A 17,979-nucleotide genomic window follows, 5' to 3' on the forward strand; every position below is an offset into this window, starting at 1 on the left:
GATTTTTCTTTGCATAAATGTTTTGTAGATGATCCATTTATATAGCCTATAGAGGGTAAGGTTTTTTTAAAAAAATGTATAGTTTTGCTTATTTTTAAATAACATTGTGCTGATTTTCAGACACCTAACCAAGCCCCAAAGTTTTAAAGTATACTGATGTCTACCTACTCCAGCTTGGTCCTGTTTGTGTAAAGAGTCTTTTCATATGCAGAGGAAGGCGGAGGGGGGGGTGTCTGCTCTTTTTGCTATACAATCAACCACTTTCAGTGGATGTTCCAGCTAACCTTTTCAACAGTGCTAAACTGGGAGCTTCTAAGTTTTTAAACTGTTTTATACTGGATTTTTAGATCAGTATCTGTGCATATTCTTCTTTATAGTAGTGTCTATTACATGCAGTTATATGAAAATTGGTGTACACTGTCCCTTTAATTAGCACTAACCAAATGAGTAACTCACTACTCATCTTTTCCAGGTGGCATAATAAACCAAACATATAAGGAAAAATGTTTGGTGAGTGCCAATTGTGGAAAATGAGCCAAGAAATATAAAATTTAGTATTTTTTTTTCTTATGTTGGCTGACCATAGTGGTAACACTCACCAATGAAAAACTACCAAAGCAATCAATTAACATAAGGGCATGTGAAAAAAACAAAACACACACTAGACTGATTCATGTACCTGTAGCTCAGTTCCAGCAGCATTCTTCCTGCAAAGGTTTTAAAGGAACAATCAACACCAAAATTGTTATTTAATACCCATCCCCCAGCTTTGCACAACCAACATTGTTAAATGAATCTACTTTATAACCTTTAACCCTCTAAATTTCTGTCCGTTTCTAAGCCACTACAGACAGCCTCTTATCACATGTTTTTTTTTATTAGCTTTTCACAAGAGATTGCAAATCCATGTGGGACATATAGATAACATTGTGCTCATGCCAGTGGAGTCGTGCATGACAGCACTAATTGGCTTAAATGTAAATCAATAGATAGTAAATATAAAGTCATGTGATCAGGGGACTGTAAAAAGATGCTTAGATAAAAGGTAATCAGAGGTTAAAAGTATATTAATATAGCCATGTTGGCTGTGCAAAACTGGGGAATGGGTAATAAAAGGATTGTCTTTCTTTTAAACAATAACAATTTTTGAGTAGACTGTCCCTAAGGTATAGGTTAACAAAACTTAAAAATGATCAAAAGGCAAATCACAGAGGAATTAAATATCATATGATGAATTTTTGCTATGTCTTTTAAAAAAAAATATTACAAATTGATAGAATTGAATGACTTCTATTTGTCATTTATGAAGAAAAGGTGTAACACACTGGAAAATTGTCTGAGGCTATAAAGACCCTTTAGTACAGTGGTCTCAAAGTACAGGCCCTGGGGCCATATGCGGCCCTAAAGATAGTTTTAAATGGCCCTTACTTCTTTATTAGATAAATTATTAATTTGCCCCATTATTTTTTTTTAGGGTTCCAAGAGGTGTAATATGTTGATGATCTGTATAGGCACTCACAAGATAAACATAAAGACAAGCATGTATTGTCCAGTATAGACTACTATTATGCACTGCTTGGATAAATTTCACTTTTTATTCAGTTCCAGAATGGTCACTTCACTTGTCACTCACAAGATAAATATACACTGTGTCTATTGAGGGCTACAGCTCCTACCATGCACTACTGTTTGGGTAAATATCACTTCCAGTTTCTAGTATATCCAGTTCCAGAGCAGTCACTTTGTTCAAGTGGCCCCCATGGGAGAACAACACTTGGATAGTGGCCCCACAGGTGCAATTAGCTTGATACCCTGCTTTAGAAGCTTTCAATAGCATATTCTCCACTGGCTAGAGGATAGCCTTAATCGAGTGGTTATCTCTCAGCCACTAAGACTGTAAATATGGGTAAAAGAAAGTCTTCAATCAGTACTGGATGTAAAAGGAGGCAGCCATAGAGTGTCCACAATCTCATTAGTAGTGGAAAGCAACAATATTTTGCCAATATGGTTGGAACACCACAACTTCTGCTTGTGAGTCATTCAAAGGATACGGAATATGAAAAGAAATGGTGGCAACAAATAAGATGAAAACCCCACTAAAGTGTGAAGGATCTACTTTTAAAGTTTTTTGTTAGTTTGTTTTTTTTATAAAAAGGGTGGAAGACCGCTAATAACTAATGTTTTTGTAGTGTAGGCGTTATTAACCACATAGTAGCCTAGAAGGGTAAACAAATATTAAACATAGACACAGTATCTGCAATCTAAAAATGCAGCCCAAGAACTTTCCTGGCAATAAAAACTGCACAAGTCTAAAATTAAGTTTCAACAGGTATGCCATGGCTTACACTCGAAAGGACACTATAAAACATATTGGCAGGATATCCAGAAAGGCTTGAGATTATAAATTTAATAGGAAATTAAACACTAGATCAAGTTCCCAACACTCTAAACATTTAATAATAAAAATGTATTGCCTCCCGGGATTATTAAAAAAAAAAAAAAAAAAAAGTGAAGTCTTCGCAATCAAAAAATACTGCAGATGCATCATTGCACGTGAAATAACAGAATTTATGCTTACCTGATAAATTTCTCTCTCTTACGGTGTATCCAGTCCACGGCTTCATCCTTACTTGTGGGATATTCTCAATCCCTACAGGAAGTGGCAAAGAGAGCACACAGCAGAGATGTCCATATAGCTCCCCTCAGGCTCCGCCCCCCCCAGTCATTCGACCGACGGTTAGGAGAACCATAGGGTGCAGTGGTGACTGTAGTTTACAAAAATAAATTTAAACCTGACTAAATTGCCAGGGTGGGCCGTGGACCGGATACACCGTAAGAGAAAGAAATTTATCAGGTAAGCATAAATTCTGTTTTCTCTTACATTGGTGTATCCGGTCCACGGCTTCATCCTTACTTGTGGGAACCAATACCAAAGCTTTAGGACACGGATGAAGGGAGGGAACAAGTCAGGTAACCTAAACGGAAGGCACCACTGCTTGCAAAACCTTTCTCCCAAAAATAGCCTCCGAAGAAGCAAAAGTATCGAATTTGTAAAATTTGGCAAATGTATGCAGTGAAGACCAAGTCGCTACCTTACAGATCTGTTCAACAGAAGCCTCATTCTTGAAAGCCCATGTGGAAGCCACAGCTCTAGTGGAATGAGCTGTAATTTGTTCGGGAGGCTGCCTTCCAGCAGTCTCATAAGCCAACCGGATGATGCTTTTCAGCCAGAAAGACAGAGAGGTAGCAGTTGCTTTTTGACCTCTCCTCTTGCCAGAATAGACGACAAACAAGGACGATGTTTGTCTGAAGTCTTTAGTTGCTTTTAGATAAAACTTTAAAGCACGAACTACATCAAGATTGTGTAACAGACGTTCCTTGTTAGAAACTGGATTAGGACATAGAGAAGGAACAACTATTTCCTGGTTAATATTCTTAAATATAGGAGGGGGAACAAAGGGTACACCTGGTCTCTCCCACTCCCTAGTCACAATATCCGCCACCCTCTTAGGTATCGGAAACGCGTCAGTGTGTACCGGGACCTCTAAGAATTTGTCCATTTTACACAATTTTTCTGGGACCACCAAGGGGTCACAATCATCTACCGTAGCCAGGACCTCCTTAAGCAGGGCGCGGAGGTGTTCTAGCTTAAATTTAAATGCTATGGTATCTGGCTCTGCCTGCTGAGAAACTTTTCCTGTGTCAGAAATTTCTCCCTCAGACAGACCCTCCCTCACCGCCAAGTCAGATTGTTGTGAGGGCACTACAGATAAATTATCCACTGCATCTGATTGCTCATTCTCTGTATTTAAAACTGAGCTTCCTTGGAAATGCTGGCAGTTTGGATAAAAATGCTGCGAGAGAATTATCCATTACTGCTGCTAACTGTTGCAAAGTAATAGGGATCGATGCGCTAGAGGTACTGGGCATCTCTTGCGCGGGCATAGCTGGTGTCGACACAGAAGGAGAGGAGAGAGTACTATCCTCACTACCTTCAGCTAAAGAATCATCTTGGGCTACATTTTTAAGTGTCACTGCATGGTCCTTAAACTGCTTGGACGCTATAGCACACTTCAAACACAAATGCAATGGGGGTACCACCATGGCTTTTAAACATACAGAACAAGGGCTATCTGAAGGCTCAGACATGTTTGACAGACTTAGACAGCACTATAATGCAAGAAAAAACACTTTTTGAAAAAACGTTACTGTGTCTTTAAATAATAAAAAGTACACACTTTATTACCAAAACATCAAATAACCATCAAATAAACATATGATCTTAATGAAATTTTCACCACATTATCCTAATGCTTTGAAAAGATTGCACACACATTTTCAGATCAATTAACCCCTTAATGCCCAAACCGGAGCTAAAAAACATAATTTATGCTTACCTGATAAATTCCTTTCTCCTGTAGTGTAGTCAGTCCACGGGTCATCCATTACTTATGGGATATTAACTCCTCCCCAACAGGAAGTGCAAGAGGATCACCCAAGCAGAGCTGCTATATAGCTCCTCCCCTCTACGTCACACCCAGTCATTCGACCGAAAACCAAACGAGAAAGGAGAAACTATAGGGTGCAGTGGTGACTGTAGTATAATTTAAAATTTAGACCTGCCATAAAAAACAGGGCGGGCCGTGGACTGACTACACTACAGGAGAAAGGAATTTATCAGGTAAGCATAAATTATGTTTTCTCCTGTTAAGTGTAGTCAGTCCACGGGTCATCCATTACTTATGGGATACCAATACCAAAGCTAAAGTACACGGATGACGGGAGGGACAGGCAGGATCTTTATACGGAAGGAACCACTGCCTGAAGAACCTTTCTCCCAAAAACAGCCTCCGAAGAAGCAAAAGTGTCAAATTTGTAAAATTTGGAAAAAGTATGAAGAGAAGACCAAGTTGCAGCCTTGCAAATCTGTTCAACAGAGGCCTCATTCTTAAAGGCCCAAGTGGAAGCCACAGCTCTAGTAGAATGAGCTGTAATCCTTTCAGGAGGTTGCTGTCCAGCAGTCTCATAGGCTAAACGTATTATGCTACGAAGCCAAAAGGATAGAGAGGTAGCAGATGCTTTTTGACCTCTCCTCTGTCCAGAATAAACGACAAACAGGGAAGAAGTTTGGCGAAAATCTTTAGTTGCCTGTAAATAAAATTTCAGGGCACGGACTACGTCTAGATTGTGCAGAAGTCGTTCCTTCTTTGAAGAAGGGTTAGGGCACAATGATGGAACAACAATCTCTTGATTGATATTCTTGTTAGTGACTACCTTAGGTAAGAACCCAGGTTTAGTACGCAGAACTACCTTATCTGAATGAAAAATCAGATAAGGAGAATCACAATGTAAGGCTGATAACTCAGAGACTCTACGAGCCGAGGAAATAGCCATTAAAAACAGAACTTTCCAAGATAACAGCTTGATATCAATGGAATGAAGGGGTTCAAACGGAACCCCCTGTAAAACGTTAAGAACTAAATTTAAGCTCCACGGTGGAGCTACAGTCTTAAACACAGGCTTAATCCTAGCCAAAGCCTGAACGTCTGGAACTTCTGACAGACGTTTGTGTAAAAGGATGGACAGAGCTGAGATCTGTCCCTTTAAGGAACTTGCAGATAAACCCTTTTCTAAACCTTCTTGTAGAAAAGACAATATCCTAGGAATCCTAACCTTACTCCATGAGTAACTCTTGGATTCGCACCAGTGTAAGTATTTACGCCATATCTTATGGTAAATCTTCCTGGTAACAGGTTTCCTAGCCTGTATTAAGGTATCAATTACTGACTCCGAAAATCCACGCTTTGATAAAATCAAGCATTCAATTTCCATGCAGTCAGCTTCAGAGAAATTAGATTTTGATGTTTGAAAGGACCCTGAATTAGAAGGTCCTGTCTCAGAGGCAGAGACCAAGGTGGACAGGATGACATGTCCACTAGATCTGCATACCAGGTCCTGCGTGGCCACGCAGGCGCTATTAGAATCACCGATGCTTTCTCCTGTTTGATCCTGGCAATCAAACGAGGAAGCATCGGGAAGGGTGGAAACACATAAGCCATCCTGAAGGTCCAAGGTGCTGTCAAAGCATCTATCAGGACCGCTCCCGGGTCCCTGGACCTGGACCCGTAACAAGGAAGCTTGGCGTTCTGGCGAGACGCCATGAGATCCATATCTGGTTTGCCCCAACGTCGAAGTATTTGGGCAAAGACCTCCGGATGAAGTTCCCACTCCCCCGGATGAAAAGTCTGGCGACTTAGGAAATCCGCCTCCCAGTTCTCCACTCCTGGGATGTGGATCGCTGACAGGTGGCAAGAGTGAGACTCTGCCCAGCGAATTATCTTTGATACTTCCATCATCGCTAGGGAACTCCTTGTCCCTCCCTGATGGTTGATGTAAGCCACAGTCGTGATGTTGTCCGACTGAAACCTGATGAACCTCAGAGTTGCTAACTGAGGCCAAGCCAGAAGGGCATTGAGAACTGCTCTCAATTCCAGAATGTTTATTGGAAGGAGACTCTCCTCTTGAGTCCACGATCCCTGAGCCTTCAGGGAATTCCAGACAGCGCCCCAACCTAGTAGGCTGGCGTCTGTTGTTACAATTGTCCAGTCTGGCCTGCTGAAGGGCATCCCCCTGGACAGATGTGGCCGAGAAAGCCACCATAGAAGAGAATCTCTGGTCTCTTGATCCAGATTCAGCGTAGGGGACAAATCTGAGTAATCCCCATTCCACTGACTTAGCATGCACAATTGCAGCGGTCTGAGATGTAGGCGTGCAAAGGGAACTATGTCCATTGCCGCTACCATTAAGCCGATTACCTCCATGCATTGAGCCACTGACGGGTGTTGAATGCAATGAAGGACACGGCAAGCATTTAGAAGCTTTGTTAACCTGTCCTCTGTCAGGTAAATTTTCATTTCTACAGAATCTATAAGAGTCCCCAAGAAGGGAACTCTTGTGAGTGGTAAGAGAGAACTCTTCTCCTCGTTCACTTTCCACCCATGCGACCTTAGAAATGCCAGCACTAACTCTGTATGAGACTTGGCAGTTTGGAAGCTTGACGCTTGTATCAGAATGTCGTCTAGGTACGGAGCTACCGAAATTCCTCGTGGTCTTAGAACCGCCAGAAGAGAGCCCAAAACCTTTGTAAAGATTCTTGGAGCCGTTGCCAACCCGAAGGGAAGAGCTACAAACTGGTAATGCCTGTCTAGGAAGGCAAACCTTAGATACCGGTAATGTTCTTTGTGAATCGGTATGAAGGTAAGCATCCTTTAAATCCACCACTGTGGTCATGTACTGACCTCTTTGGATCATGGGTAAGATTGTCCGAATAGTTTCCATTTTGAACGATGGAACTCTTAGGAATTTGTTTAAGATCTTTAAATCCAATATTGGTCTGAAGGTTCCCTCTTTTTTGGGAACCACAAACAGATTTGAGTAAAACCCTTGTCCGTGTTCCGACCGCGGAACTGGGTGGATCACTCCCATTAGTAAAAGGTCTTGTACACAGCGTAGAAACGCCTCTTTCTTTATCTGGTTTGTTGACAACCTTGAAAGGTGAAATCTCCCTTGTGGAGGAGAAGCTTTGAAGTCCAGAAGATATCCCTGAGATATGATCTCCAACGCCCAGGGATCCAGGACATCTCTTGCCCAAGCCTGGGCGAAGAGATAGAGTCTGCCCCCCACTAGATCCGTTTCCGGATCGGGGGCCCTCACTTCATGCTGTCTTAGGGGCAGCAGCAGGTTTTCTGGCCTGCTTGCCCTTGTTCCAGGTCTGGTTAGGTTTCCAGCCTTGACTGTAGCGAGCAACAGCTCCTTCCTGTTTTGGAGCAGAGGAAGTTGATACTGCTCCTGCCTTGAAGTTGCGAAAGGCACGAAAATTAGACTGTCTAGCCCTAGGTTTGGCTCTGTCTTGAGGCAGGGCATGGCCTTTACCTCCCGTAATATCAGCGATAATTTCTTTCAAACCGGGCCCGAATAAAGTCTGCCCCTTGAAAGGTATGTTAAGTAATTTAGATTTAGAAGTTACATCAGCTGACCAGGATTTTAGCCACAGCGCTCTGCGTGCCTGAATGGCGAATCCGGAATTCTTAGCTGTAAGTTTAATTAAATGTACTACGGCATCAGAAATAAATGAATTAGCTAGCTTAAGGGTTTTAAGCTTGTGTGAAATCTCATCTAATGGCGCTGAGTCAAGGGTCTCTTCCAGAGACTCAAACCAAAATGCTGCCGCAGCCGTGACAGGCGCAATGCATGCAAGGGGTTGCAATATAAAACCTTGTTGAACAAACATTTTCTTAAGGTAACCCTCTAACTTTTTATCCATTGGATCTGAAAAGGCACAGCTATCCTCCACCGGGATAGTGGTACGCTTAGCTAAAGTAGAAACTGCTCCCTCCACCTTAGGGACCGTTTGCCATAAGTCCCGTGTGGTGGCGTCTATTGGAAACATTTTTCTGAATATAGGAGGGGGTGAGAAAGGCACACCGGGTCTATCCCACTCCTTAGTAACAATTTCAGTAAGTCTCTTAGGTATAGGAAAAACGTCAGTACTCGTCGGTACCACAAAATATTTATCCAACCTACACATTTTCTCTGGGATTGCAACTGTGTTACAATCATTCAGAGCCGCTAACACCTCCCCTAGCAATACACGGAGGTTTTCCAGCTTAAACTTAAAATTTGAAATGTCTGAATCCAGTTTATTTGGATCAGATCCATCACCCGCAGAATGAAGCTCTCCGTCCTCATGTTCTGCAAATTGTGACGCAGTATCAGACATGGCCCTAGCATTATCAACGCACTCTGTTCTCACCCCAGAGTGATCTCGTTTACCCCTAAGTTCTGGCAATTTAGACAAAACTTCAGTCATAACATTAGCCATGTCTTGTAGAGTGATTTGTAATGGCCGCCCTGATGTACTTGGCGTTACAATATCACGCACCTCCTGAGCGGGAGATGCAGGTACTGACACGTGAGGCAAGTTAGTCGGCATAACTTCCCCCTCGTTGTCTGGTGAATGTTGCTTAACATGTACAGATTGACTTTTATTTAAAGTAGCATCAATGCAATTAGTACATAAATTTCTATTGGGCTCCACCTTGGCTTTTGAACATATTGCACAAAGAGATTCCTCTGTGTCAGACATGTTTAACAAACTAGCAATTAGACTAGCAAGCTTGGAAATACTTTTCAACTAAATTTACAAGCAATATGCAAAACGTTACTGTGCCTTTAAGAAGCACAGAAAAACTGTCACCTTTGAATAACAATGAACCGGATTAGGTATAGAAACCAAATTTTCACAGTAAAAGCATAAATTTAGCAAAGGATTGCACACATTAGCAATGGATGATTAACCCTTAATATCAGAAAAAACGTATAACAATTGAAAATATAAGCGTTTTTATCACAGTCAAAGCACAGTCTCACAGGTCTGCTGTGAGTGATTACCTCCCTCAAAACTAGTTTTGAAGACCCCTGAGCTCTGTGGAGACGTCCTGGATCATGCAGGGAGAAAAAGGCAGACTGTGACTGAATTTCTGATGCGTAGTAAAAGCGCCAAAATAGGCCCCTCCCACTCACAATACAACAGTGAGGGAAGCTCAGCAAACTGTTTTAATTTAAAACAAACGACAGCCATGTGGAAAATAACGCCCAAAACAATTTTTCACCAAGTACCTCAGATAATTAAACGATTTAACATGCCAGCAAACGTTTAAAATCTAATTTATGAAATGTCATTAAAAGCCTGCTGCTAGTCGTTCACACTGCAAGTTAGGCTAAAAGTTATATGCATACAGTATTTTCCCAGTGAAGTGCCATTCCCCAGAAATACTTAAGTGTAAACATACATACATATCAGCCTGATACCAGTTGCTACTACTGCATTTAAGGCTGTACTTACATTATATCGGTATTAGCAGTATTTTCTCAGTCAATTCCATTCCTTAGAAAATAATATACTGCAACATACCTCTTTGCAGGTGAACCTGCCCGCTGTCCCCTGATCTGAAGTTACCTCGCTCCTCAGAATGGCCGAGAACAGCAAATGGATCTTAGTTACGTCCACTAAGATCATACAAAAAACTCAGGTAGATTCTTCTTCAAATTCTGCCTGAGAAGAAAAACAACACACTCCGGTGCCGTTTTAAAATAACAAACTTTTGATTGAAGATATAAAAACTAAGTTTAATCACCACAGTCCTCTCACACATCCTATCTATTAGTTGGGTGCAAGAGAATGACTGGGTGTGACGTAGAGGGGAGGAGCTATATAGCAGCTCTGCTTGGGTGATCCTCTTGCACTTCCTGTTGGGGAGGAGTTAATATCCCATAAGTAATGGATGACCCGTGGACTGACTACACTTAACAGGAGAAACAGCAGTTAACCGGTTATAAACACTACAGCACGATGCCACAGCCTCTACTGTAGCTTTTACCTTCCTTAGGGATTATTTGAAGAAGAAATAAGCCTCTCTGAAGTCCTCTCTGAGGTTTCTGGACTCCACACGTGAAGCTGCATGAACTGCCTAGTAAAAACAACTGCGCAACTGAGGCGTGAAAATGAGGCCCCCTCCCTCTTCATTCCAGAGTGATGGGGCCTTTGAGATAGGTTAGGTGTCTAATAAAGTGCCAGGCAAAATAACAAACCCCATAAGTGTTTTATAAGTCTAAAAACACCAGATTCATTTTGAAATCATGCTAATAAAGCAATCGATTAAGCCCAAAATAGTGTCAACCAGAATTAAGCCCTTAATCTAAGCCATCATTTTATACAGAGTCTGAGAAAAATGGCTTACTTACCCCCGTGGGGATTCCTGTCAGTCTTCTAGCATTACTGGGTCTTGTTAGAAAAATGACTGATCATACCTGAAGCAGTTAAGCCTGCAAACTGTTCCCCCCAACTGAAGTTCTCCGGTATTCAACAGTCCTGCGTGGGAACAGCAATGGATTTTAGTTACTGGTGCTAAAATCATATTCCTCTCAGCAGAAATCTTCATCACTTTCTGCCTCAGAGTAAATAGTACAAACCGGCACTATTTTAAAATAACAAACTTTTGATAGAAGAAATAAAAACTACAAATCTAACACCACAAACTCTTTACCCTCCCGTGGAGATGCTACTTGTTAGAGCGGCAAAGAGAATGACTGGGGGGCGGAGCCTGAGGGGAGCTATATGGACAGCTCTGTGCTGTGTGCTCTCTTTGCCACTTCCTGTAGGGATTGAGAATATCCCACAAGTAAGGATGAAGCCGTGGACCGGATACACCAATGTAAGAGAAATGGAGCTTAACCCCGTTGAGTACATGGGCATGAAATATTATGCACATCAGTGAATGTAATGAGATATGATGTGACAATCTACAAAGATGTCTATGTGAAAAAGCTAGTACAGGTAGAAAACCCTTTATCCAACCTGCTTGGGACCAGAAAAGGTTTGGATTTTGGAACAGGTTGGAATTTGGAGTATTTACATCTGCAAAATAGGACAGTTTGGAGAGAGGATTGAACCAAGTGTAAACAACAATATGTTTTGTCATTTAGGCAATACCTACATGTCATAATACTGCTTATACAGGCATCTTAAAAGGTAGGGTTTATATAATTTGTAATATAGTTTTGCATACATAGTACACTCAGAAACATACAGTACTATAATAGGGAAGCCCATAGTCCCATAGAAGTCACCCGAGCGATTGAAGCACACCCCCTAGAAAAAACCACAGAGACTGACTGGCTCCCAAGAGAGTTCTATAAACTTATGAAAGCAGAAACATCAGACACCCTTGCTGGTCTTTTTAATGGGATATTGGAAGGGGAAGTGAGGGTGTTGAGTAGATTCTCAGAAGCAAAATGTGACTTATTTCAAAACCAGACAGAGACCCCTTACTTACATCATCATACAGACCCATTTCCCTACTCAATTCCAACTACAAACTATTTACCAAGATCCTGGCCAATAGACTAGCAGACATTCTTCCCTCAATCATACACAAGGACAAGACAGGATTTATAAAAGGCAGATCCTCAGTAGTTAACATGAGACGATTACAATTCATCATAACTCACTACTGGATTAACTCCAATGGTGAACTTCCCAACCCAACAGAGGAGGCATGCTTAGTATTTGTGGATGCCGAAAAGGCCTTCGACAAGATATTATGGGATCACCTCTACACCACTTTAGACAAATTCGGAATAAAAAGGACCCTTTCCTAAATGCTATCCACACCATTTACAAGGAACCCCAAGCAGCAATACTAATTAATGGAACACTCTGTAAAACATTCACACTTCAGAGAGGCACCAGACAGGGGTGCCCCTTATCCCCCATATTGTTCGACCTTGCACTAGAGCCCTTAGCCCACAGGATTAGAACAGAAACAGAAGGCCTACATATGCCTTTGTTTGCGGATGACATGCTCCTATACACCCAGAGACCACAAACTAATATACAAACTAATATACCCAAAATAATGAAAATCATTACAGAATTCAGTAAAATTTCCGGCTACCAGATGAATAAAGACAAAAAATTATTATTATTATGGCGCTATAACCAAAATCCATCTCTACCACAAATATCCAATTTCAAAATAATCAACAAATTTAAATATTTAGGAATTTCCCTTACTAGGGACCTGAAACAATGGTATGACATTAATTTTCGACCCTTATTCAAGGATCTAAAACAAAGCTTAATCAATTGGGAGAATCTTCCGCTCACTCTTTCCGGTAGAGTTGGGCGAGTGAAAATGATTCTCTTACCTAGACTCTTATACACCCTTCAGATGCTCCTGGAACTCATCCATAGAAAAGACCTCAAAAACCTTTACAAAGCAATACTAACCTTTCTGTGGAATACCCCCCCACACACACACACACACAGAATTGGATATTCAAAAATGACATGCGCAACAAAATTGGGGGGATTCGGACTACCTAACATTGAACATTATAACTGGGCAGCATTGACAAAATATGTTAACTGGTTCTTACATAAAGACCACTTCAAACACAAAACTGGAAGCACAGCTAATTAAGCCATGGTCCTAACAATGCTACCACATATGACACCTCCACAGGTTGAAGCAATAGTAAAACACTCCTCTGATAACATCAACCCATTAAGGCATGGTGGAAAGTATGCAAAAGACTGGGAACCTCCCATAGATACACTCTCTACCTACACCTACAGGGCAACCCAGACTTCCCAGCGGGTTTCACCACAAAGACATTCAGACAGTGGGAGGAAAAAGGGATTACAACACTTAGGCAGGTTCTCTCAGGAGATGGAAACACTAAGATCTTTTCGGGAACTCCAAACTGACTTTGACCTACCTAGAAACCCACCACTTTGCCTTTTTACAAATGCGTCACTATGTTACTGATCTCCTAAAACACACTGGCACGACGATAGACTGCAACATATATAAGCTAATAGCCTTAATAAAGGGGGGAATGACCTCTATCTCATGCACATATAATTTACTCCAGAATCCATGCAATAAAACCACAATCACACACCTCACGAGAACATGGAACTTATTGCTCAACAAAGAAATCCCTGACACACATATTACAAATAATTTCATGAAAGTTAGGAAGGCCACCCTATCAGCTGAAAGTAGGGAGTCCCACATTAAACTGTTACACAACGCATATACTGTTTAACTCCCAAGCTCTTTCACAAATGGAACCCTAGCGCCCCAGGTACATGCCCAATATGCTCACACCTAGACATTGTACACATGATAATAAACTGCCCACGGTTGACCAAATTCTGGGGCATAATACAGAAATGGTTACACTTCATCACTAGTGAGAGGGTGAATCTACCTCCAGAAAATATACTTTTCCTACAATCCCAAACACCTAAATCCAACACATTTTTAATATACAATACCATCTTGCAGGCTAGGAAATTAGTATTAACACAATGGCTACAAAACAAGCCACCCACAATATGCCCCCTTAAAAATTCCTTGCAGAAGCAAATGCTGTGTGAACAAAAAGAAACTCAAGGAAATATTGAACACAGAGTGAGACTCCTCATTACAAAATGGAGACCTCTTATACTAAGCCTTCCCACCAACACCCAGGCACAAATTATCTATCCATTCAAAGACTATGACTATATATTGGCTGCACAACTGAGGGGTGAGTGGCAATGGGAATAACTATCCCTACAGACGAGATACAAAGAACCACCCAACAGTGAGTCAGTTGGAGAGATATGAGAGTGGCGCCCCGGATATTGAGACCGCTGGACACCGGAACTATCTTAGCAATATTGTTAGAATAGGGATGCAGTCAAGGGAAGGTTAGAATTTACTAGGAATATTGTGCTGGGGACTCATTCTAGTCAATCAAATACAAGTCCTACACCTGAGGCATTCAACAATAGGCACAATCTACTCAGGTCATTTGCCTGGTACTAGTATAATGGAACAATGAAAATTCAACAGGAGAACTGTTCCAAAGAGACTTCCTATCATTCTGTTACACAGACTTCCAATACAGGCGGGAAAACGAACACTTTATCCAGACGAAAGGACATTGCTCCAAAAGAATCATAGACCCACATAGGACTTAACAGAAACATAAAATGCTATGGTGAGCTCCCAGCACAATAGCAGGTATAAGATAAGAATTTAGCTTAGTTGAGATAGAAAGGGGAAAGTGAGAAAATGTAAAATGGTAACCTCCAATGCCGATTTTGCCTTAGATCTTATCCATGTTCGTTTCTTCTCTCTCTTAATCCTTTCAGTTAATTGTAAGGATTTGAAATCCTCTTATAAGTACATGCCTTGCGTGGCATACATTTACACAAATAAGCTTGTTAACTGCATTGGAAATAAAGTTATTTATAAAAAATAAAAAAAAGCCAATAGTTATTGTTCGAAATAAATAGACTATTTGCATATTAGAACATAAAAACCAAAAGGCAGAGAAGAAAATTTATGCTTACCTGATAAATTTCTCTTTCCGGATATGGTGAGTGCACGAGATCATGGTCTCAATGATCAACTGAGAAAATAAAAAAAACACGCTTAGAAAGAACCGAGTGCAATCTCCAAGCAGTCAGCTTCAGAGAAAAGATATTTGGGTGAAGGAAGGGACCCTGAATTAGAAGGTCCTTCCTCAAAGGCAATCTCCAAGGTGGTTGAGACGAAATCTCCACTAGGTCTGCATACCAGGTCCTGCGAGGTCACGCAAGGGCTATTAGAATTACAGATGCTCTCTCCTGTTTGATACAAGCAATGGCTCGCAGAAGGAAAGCAGACAGAGGAAATAGGTACCTTGAACCTTGGCGTTCTGCCGAAAAGCCCTCAAAAGCCAACTCCAGAACCCTCCATTTAAGGACTTAACTGGAGAACACCTCCGGATAGAGAGACCACTCCCCGGGATGAAATATCTGTCTGTTCAGAAAGTCCAATTCCCAGTTGTCCACCCCTGGGAAGAGGTTGACAGACAGCAATTGTGAGCTTCCGCCCACTGAACAATCCAAGTCACCTCCACATGGCTAAAGAACTTAGAGTTCCTCCCTGGTGTTAATATAAGCCATTGAGGTGATATCGTCCGACTGGATTCCATAAACCCTGCGCCTCAGACAAGTCCCAGACAGCTTCCCAGCCCAGCAGGCTGGCGTCCGTGATCACATCACTCAGGAATGTCTCCAGAAGCAGGCACCCTGAGATAGATACTCCTGAAAGAACCACCACGGGAGAGAGTCTATTGTCGAATGATCTAGATCTATCTGTGAGACAGATCCGAATGTTTTCCATTTTATGGAAAATAGCAAAGGGAAAGATGTCCATGGAAAAAATACCAATTCAGTCACTGAAAAGTGAAGTGAAATACAACTGCAGCCAGATTCATACTCCAAACCCTCTGGTAGCAAGATGGCCAAGCTATCTACCGGACCACTAGAGCTTGCTGTTGGCCGGACAGTAGAATGTAGAGAGAGGAAAAGGAACAAATCCTTGATTATCTAACCTCTGATAGAAAACGTTTTCTAGAATCTATTAAAGGTCCCCGAAAAAAAAAAATCACCCTTGCGCATTTGGAACAAGGCAACTTCTCCAGTTTCATTTCCCATCCATGGGAAAGAAGATTGGACAAGATCTCTTGAAAGAGAATTTGCTCGAAGGAATGACGACACCTGAACCATGTATTGTCCAAGAAAGCACTTTAAAATTTCTGCTTAGGAATGCAAGCTATCACCAGAAGCACATTCCTGATGAGAAAGCAGAAGCTTCACCTGGGTTCAAACCCACAACCTTCTGTTTCAGATGCGGTGGAGCTAACCACTATGCCACATCTCTTGCAACACCCCAAGACCTAAAAGTCTTTCCAGGATGACAAAACTTGAGAAGCTCCCGAATCATAGGAACAATAAAAAAAAAAAAAATGTATGCTTACCTGATAAATTTATTTCTCTTGTGGTGTATCCAGTCCATGGATTCAACCATTACTTGTGGGATATTCTCCTTCCCAACAGGAAGCTGCAAGAGGATCACCCACAGCAGAGCTGTCTATATAGCTCCTCCCCTAACTGCCACCTCCAGTCAATCAACCGAAGACAAGCAAGAGAAAGGAGAAACTATAGGGTGCAGTGGTGACTGTAGTTTTAAAATAAAAAACACCTGCCTTAAAATGACAGGGCGGGTCGTGGACTGGATACACCACAAGAGAAATACATTTATCAGGTAAGCATAAATTTTGTTTTCTCTTGTAAGGTGTATCCAGTCCACGGATTCATCCATTACTTGTGGGATACCAATATCAAAGCTATAGGACACGGATGAAGGGAGGGACAAGGCAGGCGCTTAAATGGAAGGCACCACTGCCTGTAAGACCTTTCTCCCAAAAACAGCATCCAAAGAAGCAAAAGTATCAAATATGTAGAATTTAGAAAAAGTATGAAGCGAAGACCAAGTCGCCGCTTAACAAATCTGTTCAACAGAAGCCTCATTTTTAAAAGCCCATGTGGAAGCCATCGCTCTAGTGGAATGAGCTGTAATCCTTTCAGGAGGCTGCTGGCCAGCAGTCTCATAAGATAAGCGGATTATACTTCTTAACCAAAAAGAAAGAGAAGTTGCTGAAGCCCTTTGGCCTCTCCTCTGTCCAGAGTAGAAGATCAGATAAGGGGAATCACACTGTAAGGCAGATAACTCTGAAACCCTTCGAGTCGAAGCGATAGCTACCAAAAAGAGAACTTTCCAAGATAAAAGCTTGATATCTATGGAATGCAGAGGTTCAAACGGAACCCCTTGAAGAACTTTAAGAACTAAATTTAAACTCCATGGTGGAGCAACGGGTTTAAACACAGGCTTGATTCTAACTAAAGCCTGACAAAACGCCTGAAACATCCGCCAGACGCTTGTGTAAAAGGACAGAGCAGAAATCTGTCCTTTTAAGGAACTAGCTGACAATCCCTTCTCCAATCCTTCTTGGAGAAAAGATAATATCCTAGGAATCCTGACTTTACTCCATGAGTAACCCTTGGATTCACACCAATGAAGATATTTACACTATATCTTACGAGAGATTTTCCTTGTGACAGGCTTTCGAGCCTGTATTAAGGTATCAATGACCGACTCGGAGAAACCACGCTTTGATAAAATCAAGCGTTCAATCTCCAAGCAGTCAGACGCAGAGAAATTAGATTTGGATGGTTGAAAGGACCCTGAAGTAGAAGGTCCTGCCTCAGCGGCAGAGTCCATGGTGGAAGGGATGACATGTCCACCAGATCTGCATACCAAGTCCTGCGTGGCGACGCAGGTGCTATCAAAATCACCGAAGCTCTCTCCTGCTTGATCTTGGCAATCAGACGAGGGAGCAGAGGAAACGGTGGAAACACATAAGCCAGGTTGAAGGACCAAGGCGCTGCTAGAGTGCTGCCTTGGGATCCCTGGACCTGGATCCGTAACAAGGAAGCTTGGCGTTCTGACGAGACGCCATGAGATCCAGTTC

At 41.8% G+C, this 17,979-nt stretch overlaps 1 protein-coding gene across 1 annotated transcript in view; it reads right to left on the reverse strand.

The window, feature by feature from the left end:
- The window catches only part of CEP295 (centrosomal protein 295), a 287,500-nt gene that overhangs the window by 159,860 nt on the left and 109,661 nt on the right, over positions 1-17,979 (reverse strand). The window lies entirely within an intron of this gene.

The sequence above is a fragment of the Bombina bombina genome, chromosome 3, assembly GCF_027579735.1.
Source record: "Bombina bombina isolate aBomBom1 chromosome 3, aBomBom1.pri, whole genome shotgun sequence".
In the NCBI taxonomy this organism is placed as follows: domain Eukaryota; kingdom Metazoa; phylum Chordata; class Amphibia; order Anura; family Bombinatoridae; genus Bombina; species Bombina bombina.